Here is a 12,037-nt window from a genome sequence, read left to right as displayed (position 1 = left end):
AAAACATCTACTTCTGCTTCATTGATGACACGAAAGCCTTTGACTGTGTGGATCACAACAAACTATGGAAAATTCTTAAAGACATGGGAATATCAGACTACCTTACCTGCCTCCTGAGAAATCTGTATGCAGGTCAAGATTCGACAGTTAGAACCAGACATGGAACAATGGACTGGTCCCAAATTGGGAAAGGAGTACGTCAAGGCTGTATACTATCACCCTGCTTATTTAACTTGTATACAGAGTACATCATGCGAAATGCTGAGTTAGATGAAGCACAAGATGGAATCAAGACTGCTTGGAGAAATATCAATAATCTCAGATATGGAGATGACACCACTTTAATGGCAAAAAGCGAAGAGGAACTAAAGAGCCTCTTGATGAGGGTGAAAGAGGAGAGTGAAAACATTGGCTTAAAACTCAACATCAAAAAACAAAAATCATGGCATCAGGTCCCATCATTTCATGTCAAATAGCTGGAGAAAAAGTGGGAATAGTGACAGATTTTATTTTCTTCGGTTTCAGAATCACTGCTGCCATGAAATTAAAAGATACTTGCTCCTTGGAAGAAAAGCTATGGCAAACCTGGATGGCATATTAAAAAGTAGAAACATTACCTTGCCAACAAAGGCTATAATCAAAGCTTTGATTTTTCCAGTAGTCATGTATGGATGTGAGAGTTGGACCATAAAGAAGGCTGAGCACCAAAGAGCTGATGTTTTCAAATTGTGCTGGAGAAGACTCTTGAGAGTCCCCTGGACTGCAAGGAGATCAAACCAGTCAACGGTTGATTTGATTTCCTAAAAGAAATCAGCCCTGAAGATTCACTGGAAGGACTGATGCTGAAGCTGAAGCTGCAATACTTTGGCCACCTGATGCGAATGCTGGGAAAGATTGAGGGCAGGAGGAGAAGTGGGCAACAGAAGATGAGATGGTTGGATGGCATCATCGACTCAATGGACACGAGTTTGAGCAAACTCCAGGAGATAGTGATGGACAGGGAAGCCTGGTGTGCTGCAGTCCATGAGGTTGCAAAGAGTGAGACACGACTGAAAGACTGAACAACAACAATGTATGTAAATCAAATCATCATGCTATGTGCCTTAGACTTACACAGTGATGTATGACAATGATTTCTCAATAAAACCAGAAAAAAAAAGCCTCATGATGTCCAATGCAACTTACTCAATAAAGAACAGAAGTGGGGGTAAGATATTTGAAAAGATTTTCCTCCTCCGAAGAAAACATGCATTAAAAATAAAAGTTAGAGCATTTCAGTTATATACCTCAGCATCCAGTTAAAGAACAAACTGACTAATTTAAGTTTCTATTGTAAATATATTTTATTTATTGAGATAAAATTTATATTTAATATTATAAATGTCAATAGCACAGTGGAATATTATAGTGATTTTAAAAGTAAAATGCCATACATAAAACTTTTGCTGTATGTTTTTAAATGGTTTTAAAATAAAATTGCGAAATGTAGAATTTTTAAGTAGCTTTAGAATGAAATGTTAGCAATTGATTCTATAGCTTTGTATTGGGATTAGCAATTGATTTGTGCAAGTGAAAATTGGTCTACATGATGTAAAGACAAATAAATGTGGGCAGAGGGCAAAAATTGACATAGAAGAATCTAGTGGGAGTTTAAGAGGCTATACTATGTGTCCTTTGCTGTGTTCTTAGTCGCTCAGTCATGTCCGACTCTTTGTGATTCCATGGACTGTAGCCTTCCAGGCTCCTCTGTCCATGGGGATTCTCCAGGCAAGACTGTTGGAGTAGGTTGCCATGCCCTCCTTCAGGGGATCTTACCAACCAGGGATCAAACCCAGGTCTCCCGAATTTTCCCCCAATTGCATTGAGATTCTTAAGATTTATTTTAGCCATCAGAGTTCACCTTACCTGTTAGTCATCCTCAGGACTTCTCCCCTTCCATCCTTCTCCAGCTATCCACACAGCTGTCAACAGCTGAAATGGCTGCCGGCTTGTGTGAAGGATGCAGCTACAGTGCTATGCTCTGGCCAGGGAGTTTGGTAGGTCATTCTCCACAGTGATTCTCTAGGGGACTTTGGGTGTTCAGGGAGTGGAAACTGAAGCATTCTAGGAATGGAAGCAGATTCTGGGGCCATTTAGCTTTGGAGAGGAGTCTCCACACAGAGGAGAAAGCGATGCTTCTCTATCTGGACATGCAAGAGAATTTCCCCAGGGCTTTTTTTTTTCTTCTTACTTGAAGTATAGTTAATTTACAATGCTGTGTTTGTTCCAAGTGTACAGCAGAGTGATTCACACACACACATATATATATGGGGCTTCCCAGGTGGCCAAGAGGTAAAGAATCAGCCTGCCAATGCAGGGCACGCAGGAGACGTGGGTTCGATCTCTGGGTTGGGAAGATCCCCTGGAGAAGGAAATGGCAACCAGCTCCAGTATTATTGCGTGGAGAATCCCATAGTCAGGGGAGCCTGACATGCTACAGTCCATGGGATCGCAAAGAGTCAGACACGACTTAGCAACTAAACAACAACAATAACCACACACACATATATGTTTTTTCTTTTTCAGATTATTTTCTAATATAGGCTATTACAACATATTGGGTATAGTTCCAACCCCCAGGGTTTTTTTAAAATATGGATCCCTAGACCCATTTCTAGAAACTCTAATTCAACAAATCTGGAGTAGGGCATTGAAAATCTCTATTTTAAAAAGATAAATATTTAATTTGGGGATAATTTTCGATTTACAGAAAAGTTGCAAAGGTAATTTATATTTTAATCATTTTTTAAAATTGTGAAATATAAAGCACATGTAGGTAAGTGCCCCAAACAACAACAACAAAAAATACCTTGGTGATTTATCACAAAGTGAACACTGGTGTCATCACTAAAAAATAGGACCTGGCCAGTCTCCAAAGTCAAGGCTATGGTTTTTCAAGTGGTCATGTATGGATGTGAGAGTTGGACTATAAAGAAGGCTAAGCGCCGAAAAATTGATGCTTTTGAACTGTGGTGTTGGAGAAGACTCTTGAGAGTCCCCTGGGCTGCAAGGAGATCCAACCAGTCCATCCTAAAGGAGATCAGTCCTGGATGTCCATTGGTAGGACTGATGTTGAAGCTGAAACTCCAATACTTTGGCCACCTGATGCGAAGAGCTGACTCATTGGAAAAGACCCTGATGCTGGGAAAGGTTGAGGGCAGGAGGAGAAGGGGACGACAGAGGATGAGATGGTCGGATGGCAGCACAGACTCAATGGACGTGGGTTTGGGTGGACTCCAGGAGTTGGTGATGGACAGGGAGGCCTGGTGTGCTTCGGTTCATGGGGTTGCAAAGAGTTGGACATGACTGAGCGACTGAACTGAACTGAGTCTCCAAAAGTTTACCGTGTGATTCTACTCTTTGCTTCCCATCCAAAGTTTTACCACTTAAGCCTGAACCACTAAATTTGTGGTTTAATTTTTCATCTCGAAACACTTAGCCCAATTTTACCTATTTTGAGCTTTTTATAAATGTAATCACACTGAATCCACCTGCCAGTGAAAAAGACATGGGTTCGATCCCTGGGTTGGGATGATACCCTGGAGAAGGAAATGGCAACCCACTTCAGTATTCTTGCCTGGAAAACCCCATGACAGAGGAGACTTGAAGGCTACAATTCATGAGATCACAGAGTCAGACATGACTTAGTGACTGAACAACAGCAATCACACTGTATTCATTCTTTAGGGTCTGGTTTCTTTTACTGGACGAAATTCATTCATGTTATTACACATAGTTAGAATGTTCTCTTTTCCTCCGTTCTGTTCACTACACCATGCTATCCAATGCAGCAGTGATTAGGAGCATGTGGCTATTTCAATTTAAATTGATTAAAATGAAATAAAATTAAAAACCCAGTTCCTCTTTGGCATGAACCACATTTTCATAGCCACATGTAAGAAGCTACCATATTGGACACAGTAGAACATAACATTTTCATCATCACAGAAAATGCTTTTGGACAGCTGTGCTATAGAATATTCAATTTTCTGAATACAACCAAATTTACCCATTCTACTGCTGTGACTTTTTTTAGTTTGCAGTTTTTGACTGTCATGAATAATGCTGAGAATATTTTGGTCTCTGGTGTGTGTGTGCAAATATTTATGTTAGATGTGCACCCAAGAGGAGGATTGTAAAGCCATGTGCTCAGCTTTAGCAGATAATGTCACACTGTTTCCTTAATATTTATAATATTGATAATTTCTTAAAATTAATACTCGTACCAGAATCTCTTTTCAAATGCATCCCAGGTAATTTTGAAGTTCAGTCAGGTTTGGAAGTGACTGGTAGTTTTTTCCAAAGGGATGGGTTTTGTTTTTATCTAAGAAAGAGACTTCTAACTAATGATGCAAATTGTGTAGCTGTAGAATGGACTCTCAGGAGAAATACCTTATCAGATAGTGAGTGCCCTGTCTTTAGAGGTATTCAAGTAGATGCTGTACAACTCTGATACAGCTGCTTTGAAAAGAATGCCTGAACTTAGTAGAAAGCTTTCCTCAGTGATGTAGAAAGTCCTTTCTGGCTCTCAAAGCCTCTGATTTCATGCCTTTTCATAGCCATGGTTGGTGAGATACTTGCTGGACTGTGAAACTCTTCATAGTTAGGCAGCAGGAGAGAGAAAGATCTGGTTCCAAAGAATCAAAGATTAAACGCAGATTGGATTGTTAACCCCTAGTAATAGAGTAAGTTGTTTTGTGATCAATGAAACACCTCATTCTCACTTAAACCCACTGTTCCTACCTTGGCTCTTGGGATAATGGGAAACTTGGCTACTCAGTGTCAACCTCTTCAGACGTTTATATGTCCTCCTTATTTCTATGTTAATGGCTTTATTGGATATGAGCCTATTACTGTAACTGTCTCAGATCATTTGGGAAAGCAGGTAGGGTATCAGTCATTACACAGTAAAAATGCTGTCACTCTAACATTGCCTAGCAGTCTGCTTTCATCCATCCCTCTGCTCTCTCTCTCCACTAGTCTTCTTGCTGCCCCTGGATTACCTTCTACCCTTGAGGGGTTTGGAAATGAAGGGATGTATTTTAAGTCACCAGAGGAATAATCCTCCCACCGTGGCACTCAAGAGCCTGTCCTTTGGGATAGAATGGCTTCCTTGTAACTCTCTCGAAGACTGATTGTTTCTTGTAAGAGTGCTGTTAGGGGATTTGGGAAAAGAGGTCTTAAATCTCCCTGGGTATATGTGAGTGATGAGGTTTGAAAGGGAAGATGAGAGGTGAACGGAGCTGATAACCTGGGCCTCTGCTGGTCCTGTGAGTGGCCATGACTTCTGTTCTATTATACTAACTGTTGTTGTTGTTCAGTCACTCAGTCGTGTCCGACTCTTTGCGACCCAATGGACTGCAGCACGCCAGACCTCTCTGTCCTTCACTATCTCCCAGAGTTTGCTCAAACTCATGTCCATTGAGTTGGCGATGTCATCCAACCACATCATATCCTGTGTCATCCCCTTCTCCTCCTGCCTTCTTTTTGGCTGCAAAGAATATAATCAATCTGATTTCGGTATTGATCATCTGGTGACGTCCATGTGTAGAATTGTGTCTTGTGTTTTTGGAAGAGGGTGTTTGCTATGATCAGTATGCTATCTTGGCAAAACTCTGGTAGCCTTTGCCCTGCTTCATTTTGTTTTCCAAGTTCAAACATGCCTATTACTCCTTAACCAGTAGCAATGCTTTGCTCTGGATCTCCACCCAGCTCATGGATCACCCTGTTGGTAATTTCTTGGTAAAATCCACCCAATTAGGATCCCAAACAACCTGTGGGTGTAGCTACAACTAGGACAACACAGAGATAAGAACATAGTGCTACTGGATGTTGGCACCTAACACTCTAGCTACTAAAGTTTTGAACCAAGGGATGAATCAGCCTTTGTCCACCTAATTTTATGGATGGAAGGGGCGAGTCAAGCCAAGAGAGAAAAACCTAGAGAAATAGACTTAGAGCCTCTGGGGAGGCTTGGTGTGTGTGCTAAGTCAGTTCAGTCATGTCCAACTCTTTGCCATCCAATGGGCTGTAGCCCACAAGGCTCCTCTGTCCATGGGGTCCTTCAGGCAAGAAAATTGGAGTGGGTTTCCATGCCTTCATCCAGGGGATCTTACCAATCCAAGGATCAAACCTGCATCTCTTCTGTCTCCTGCATTGGCAAGCAGTTTCTTGACCACTAGTGCCACCTTCTTATTGCCATTGGTTAATTTTTTTTTTTTTTCCCCTTAGGAGGCTGCAAAAAAGAAGCTGTGGTAAGATGGAACTTGACAGATGGGCAAGGTCAGATGGAGAGCTTCTGTTTGCTCCCTGTGGTTTTTAGCCTGCTCCCCGCTTTCTGAGCCCTCAGATTTCCTAAAACTTCAGGAACAAAGACAATCAAAGAGGTATGTTGAAAGAATGCCTTTGTCCCAGGAGACACACTGGCCTTAATTAGCTGGTACCCACAGGATGTTCTGAAAATGAGAAATGCCTAGGATTATGATCTATCGAATGTCACACACAAATATGCTCATGTTCCCATTATGGATGTGTGTGTTGCAAAGTTGCTCAACCGAGTGTGACCCGTTTGGTGGTTTTAATTACAAATATCAATAAAATTGGTTGATATTTATGGGCGCAGACCCTTCAGATCAGGAATAAGGAAGCTAATTGTGTAAGACAGTGTTGTGATTGAACTCCAAGGGAGGCACGGGCTCCTGCTAGCTGGGTGCAATGCTGAGACAGCTCCAGTCTCCCTGTGTTAATTAAATGTGATGAAATGAATATTAACTTGTAAAAAGAGTCAGGCATGGGCTGGGTTTGCTTGGTAGGTGAGGCTGAGGTGGGGGATGGCATTGCGGTGGATGGACTCAAGGCTGTTGTCTTTGAGAAAAGCAACTTTTGCTCAGTGGTTGTCAATCTTGGCTGCAAATCAGATTGCCTGAGGGGCTTCTAAAATCTGCCAAAGCCTGGTCTGCACTGCCAGAGACTTGCCTGAGGTGGGGTCTCTGGGTTATTCTAATGACTGGCCAGGACTGAGAACAACTGATGTAGTGAAAAAAGTCCATACTGACAAAAGAGACTTTGAACCAGCTGTGTGTCCTTGAGTCTCTTGCTCTCTGAGCCTTATTTGGGCTTTGTTTTGTTGTCTGGAAAAGTGAGATTAATCAAAGCTACATTGTATATCTGTGATGAAAAAATGAGATTGTAGGAGTGAATGAACTGGGTACCTAGTGGAGCCTCAGAAGAAGGTAGTTTGTTTGTTATGAACTCTCAGTGCTCTTTTTACTACTGGAAATAGAGTCATCAGTCTCTAAATCTAATGAGATAAGAGGGTCTGTTCAAGAAACCCCAGAACCAATTCAGGAAACTCATCCTTAGAATTCCATCTATTTAGAACCAATCTTAATACCAAAATCTGTGTTTGGATTCTCTTAAGAAACAGAACTGATAGGATCTCTCTATGTCTATCCCATCTCTGCATTCACATCTGCATCTCTGTCTTCATCTTCATCTCCACAATCATCTCCATCTTCCCACCCACATCTCCATCTTCATCTATCTATGTGTGCATACATACACAAACAAACACAAACATATCTAGAGAGACATTTATTATGAGGAACTGGCTCATATTATAAGTGATTATAGAGACGGAGAATTTCCACAATCTGCCATGTACAGACTAGAGACCCTGGCAGGCTGATGGGTTAGTTCAAAGGCCTGGGGACTGAGGGCAACTGGAGATCAGTGTTCTAGCTCATGCAGTCAGGCAGGGGTGTGTGTGCTGGGGGGAAGGATGAGGGGAGAGAGAATCTTTCTCTACCTTTTTGTTCAATTCAGTCTACAAATTCAAATGCTAATCTCTTCTGGATTAGCAACCTCACAGGCACTCACAGAAATGACATCTTACCAGAGATCTGGGCATCCCCTGATCCAGTCAAGTCGACACATAGAATTAACTGTCACACCATTCCTCGCTAAGAGTCAAGCGCACGTGGGCTAGGATGATTCAGAATACTGCAGAGGCCTGGTGGTTTAAGCCAATGTGAATTCTTCACTAAGTGCTGATGGAATTACCCAGGAGAAGAATTCATTCCTTCAACTCTTTTGTTCTCCTTAGGAACAAAGGGACACATGAAAGCAGGTGGGGGCTGGGAGTGGCTGAACCCTACCCTGTCTCCTGACTTCCAGCTCCTCCTCCTACTCCACCCTGGAAATTTGCCTTTTCTGTCAACTGTGAGAAGAGCTGTCATACTTGTTTGTTTTTTAGGTGGCCTATGATGTGGTCCTCCGTTGGCAGTCCATGGGGTCACAAAGAGTTGGACATGGCTTAGTGATTGAATAACAACAGCAAATGATGTGGTCCCTTGAGAAGGAAGGAAAGATGGTGCGATAGGCTGCTTTTAACTTGCCTTCTTACTGCTTCTCCAGGAGCACACGAGGTGCTCCTGACTTCACCCAACGTTCATTAAATGTCATGTCTTCTCTTCTTGAAATATACAGAATGCAACCAAACTGGGGTCCTCCAAACCTCCCCAAAAGGCTCCATTGTTCCCTCTCTTACATTTGCTCATACTGTTCTTTCACCTGGAATGTCCCTTTTTGCAACATCCACAACTCAGCACCTCTGAAAGCCCAGAAGAGAAATGCTATGCTTTCCATGAATCCATTCTTGAAATGCCCTCTGGGGAAACTACCATGACAGTGTGTCTATCCCGTATAGTCATGGGTCTCATTCCTACACACTAGACTGGATACTAATCAGGGCCGAATGGAGCAGAGGGAGAAGTCGGACCCAAGCGTCAAGTCCGTGTGGGTCTGAATTTCATCCCTGTCACTATTAGCTTTGTGATCCCAGGAGAATCATTCAGATTCTCTAAGCCTCTGTGTACTCATTAATTAAAATGAGAAAATAATTCCTACTTCTCAGGGCTGATGTGAGGATTAGTTTGATACATATTTATGAAAGAGTCTGTCAAAGAAAGGTTTTCATAGATGCCTGTGGAATGATTAAATAAATTGATATAAACTATCTGGCATGGATATTAACAAATTTTCACTTACTCCGTAGTTAAAAATTGCATTTTGGAATGGTGGTGGTGAGGAATATATGGATTCTTTTGAGATGTTAAAATTCCAAGGCATGAGCCCTAAGGTGAGGAAAGAAGTTACCTGGGGGTGGCTACAATGAACCCAGAACCATCATTAAATCATCAACACAACCACATGAAGTGGGATTATTTTCTCAGAAATACAGGGTTGTAATATTGACTCTGCCACTAACTGTGGGACTGTGGGAAATTGTCTGCTGCTGAACCTTAGTTTTCCAGTGTGTAAAATGGGGTAACACTCCTTTCACACTCAGACGTGACTTACATTCATATGATGATATCTGGCATGTGATTGGTGCTCTACAAGGGGCTGCTGTATGGCTGTTGTTATGATAGTATTTGTATTAGGAATGGCAAATTAACATGACTCTGGTTCCATTGTGTCCCACAGTTAGTGACAGCAAGTTGGTATTTCAGACCAGGTTGTCTGTGCCAAGTCCAACCCACTTCCTGCTGTATCACATAGTCCTGGGCAGCGTGTCTTAGCCCAGGATCACAGCATCACCGAGCAGGACTTTGCCATGGGCATCTATGCTGTTTTTTAGAGCTCTTTGAATTTGCTACCGTGAAAGCCCTCTCTACTCCTTGGTTTTCTAGAATCAAGCCTGGCTCATTTCTGGCCAGTCCCCACCGGACTCCATTTCCCTTATCAACCTGCAGATCACCTCTCATTTGTCATCTTTATTAGCTTTTAATCTCCCATCAGTTTAGTGCTGGGGTTTAAGAGTAGGATTAGTGGGAGGAGTTTAATTGGATGATCTTCCATGGCCCCTTGAACATCAGATTCAATAAAAGTTTATGAAAAGATAAAATCGCAAAGGGTTTTATAGCTCCAGACAGAGCAAGAGACTGGGGCGAGAACAAGGTGACTGTTTTTCAACCTCATATAATCCGTGTTTCGACTTGATTAAATGAGGAAGTGAGTTTTCCGTCTCTCTCCCTCCCTCTCTCTTTTTCCTTGGGTACCATGAGCCTTTTCTGCCTGCTGTAAGCAAGAAGCCCCTTTCTGCCAGGCTCTCATCGCATCTTCTTTGATTCTTTCTGACAGGAAGACTAATGAAACCTGGGTACACCAGAAAATAACATTTATTTCATGCAGAAATATGCTGATCCACCACTGAAGGTGGCAGAGATAATGCATCTGATGGGAAAGAGGCCAGTCTTCAGCAGGGGGATGTGAGGTTCAGGAGGAAGCAGGAAGGAAATTTGAACCATTTTGAACCCACCTTCTCCAGCCTTCCGTCCTCCATTCATGCTGTATCACTTCTTCTGAGGGTCAAGCAACCAGATAGTGAGGGTGGGGTTGGCTGCAGAATCATTTGTGAATGTGTTCATTTATTAACTCAGCAAACATTTGTTGCAGGCATGCTATGTGTCAGATGCTATGCTAAACCCTGGGGATATCAAGGTGAATAAAGCCTGTTCTGCTGGCGGGAGGGCATAGTCTGTGGAAGAGATGGACAGTTTGAAAGGGAATTAATTTTGCTTTTTACAGCCTTAGAGATGGGTCTTGTGGGCTTCATGGCATGACTGTGATCGTGCAGCAGAGTTTGGCTGTCAGACCATGATGCAGGGTTTTGCACAATAAAGGAGGAAAAAATTGGGGGTTCCTAAAGGGAATCTGATGGGAGAAGCTAGGGGAGGAGGCAGGAGGAGGAGCCAAGGAGTGGCTGTTAGTCGGTGGACTCCCTGGGGGTGAAGATGTAATGGAAATTTCCTGGTGTGGATGGCCTAAGGACGTTTAGAGTAGTCAATACCCATTAATGCCTTGTGGAGATATTTATTTTTTTCTTCTATTCATTCAGTAAAGGGAAAAGCCCATAACCATGGGTGACCATGAAGATGTAGCTTCCCAGGAATTCATAGAAATCTAAAGTTGGTTTTTGGATTTCCACTGGCCACAAATTGGGGTTTAAGCTAATGATAAGCACCAGGAGACCCCCAGCGATGTGTGATTTACACAGCTGTTATTGACTACTAGGTGCAAAAAAGGCAATGGTACAAATGAAAACCAGTGCTTGAGGGAGTGAATGAGCTTTCCACCTGGGAAGGGGGTGTGCTGGGCATCAGCAAAGTCTAGATAAATAGAATGCGAATAGAGGAAGGGCACAAAGCACCTTATGATAAAGAAATAACCAGGAGACAGGAAATGATAACAGTCATGGAAGATGGGATACCAGAGGGAGTTAAGAAGGCTGAAGTGAGAGTCGAGGCTGCTGGATGGGGTGATGGTGGTGGTGGTGGTGGTGGTGAATCTTGGAAGACCTCCGATGCCTAACAAAGAAGCTCAGATGGTGGTGATTAGTGCTGGACCACTGAAGAGGGCATGGGGGAATCAGAGTTACATGTTCATCTTAGAGCTATCATCCTGGCTCAGGGTGGGAGGATGAATTGGAGGGGAGTGGGGCTGGAGCCAGGGTGGCCAGGCCAGGGACAATAGTCCAGGCCCAAGCATAGGTGGTCACAGTACAGACTGGGAGTGGGCAGGCTGGAGGCATGTTTCCAAGGAAAATGGAAAAGCCTTTGTAATTGATTGAATGTGGGGTGAACACAGAGGAAGAAATTTGTATTTCCATGGTCTCTGGACTGAATGCCAAGGAAGTAAGCTGTGTTATTCTTTTGCAGGAGGTAAGCAGGAGGATGTTCAGATGTGTTTGGACAGATGACTTTTTGTTATGTTGAGACGTAGGTATCTGTTAAGCAGGTATCTTTAAGCAGATGTGCTTAAAGCTATGTAGCGGGGGGAGATGGTCCTGGAGGATGTAGAGTGGTTAAGATGAAAGAGGGAAGAAGAGATAGTGATAGAGGGAAGGGAAGGAGAAAAAAAAGTGACCATGGATTTCTGACTTTGTCTCTGATGATGTTCTAGGGCCTGTCTTTTTCTACTACCTGTGGATGGGGAA

General features: G+C 42.8%; 1 protein-coding gene across 2 annotated transcripts in view; it reads left to right on the top strand.

Moving 5' to 3' along the window:
- The window catches only part of LOC145538615 (dynein light chain roadblock-type 1-like), a 518,123-nt gene that overhangs the window by 91,223 nt on the left and 414,863 nt on the right, over window positions 1-12,037 (top strand). For both annotated transcript variants that reach the window (XR_014077101.1, XM_081570951.1), the window contains one exon: window positions 6,271-6,425. The gene's annotated coding sequence lies outside the window, so the exon portion shown is untranslated. The remainder of the gene's footprint in view (window positions 1-6,270; window positions 6,426-12,037) is intronic.

Source organism: Giraffa tippelskirchi, chromosome 1 (genome assembly GCF_054371585.1).
Source record: "Giraffa tippelskirchi isolate mGirTip1 chromosome 1, T2T-mGirTip1v1.2.pri, whole genome shotgun sequence".
Lineage (NCBI taxonomy): Eukaryota > Metazoa > Chordata > Mammalia > Artiodactyla > Giraffidae > Giraffa > Giraffa tippelskirchi.
The sequence above is the reverse complement of the archived record's forward strand: the minus strand, read 5'-3'. Positions and strand labels throughout refer to the sequence as shown.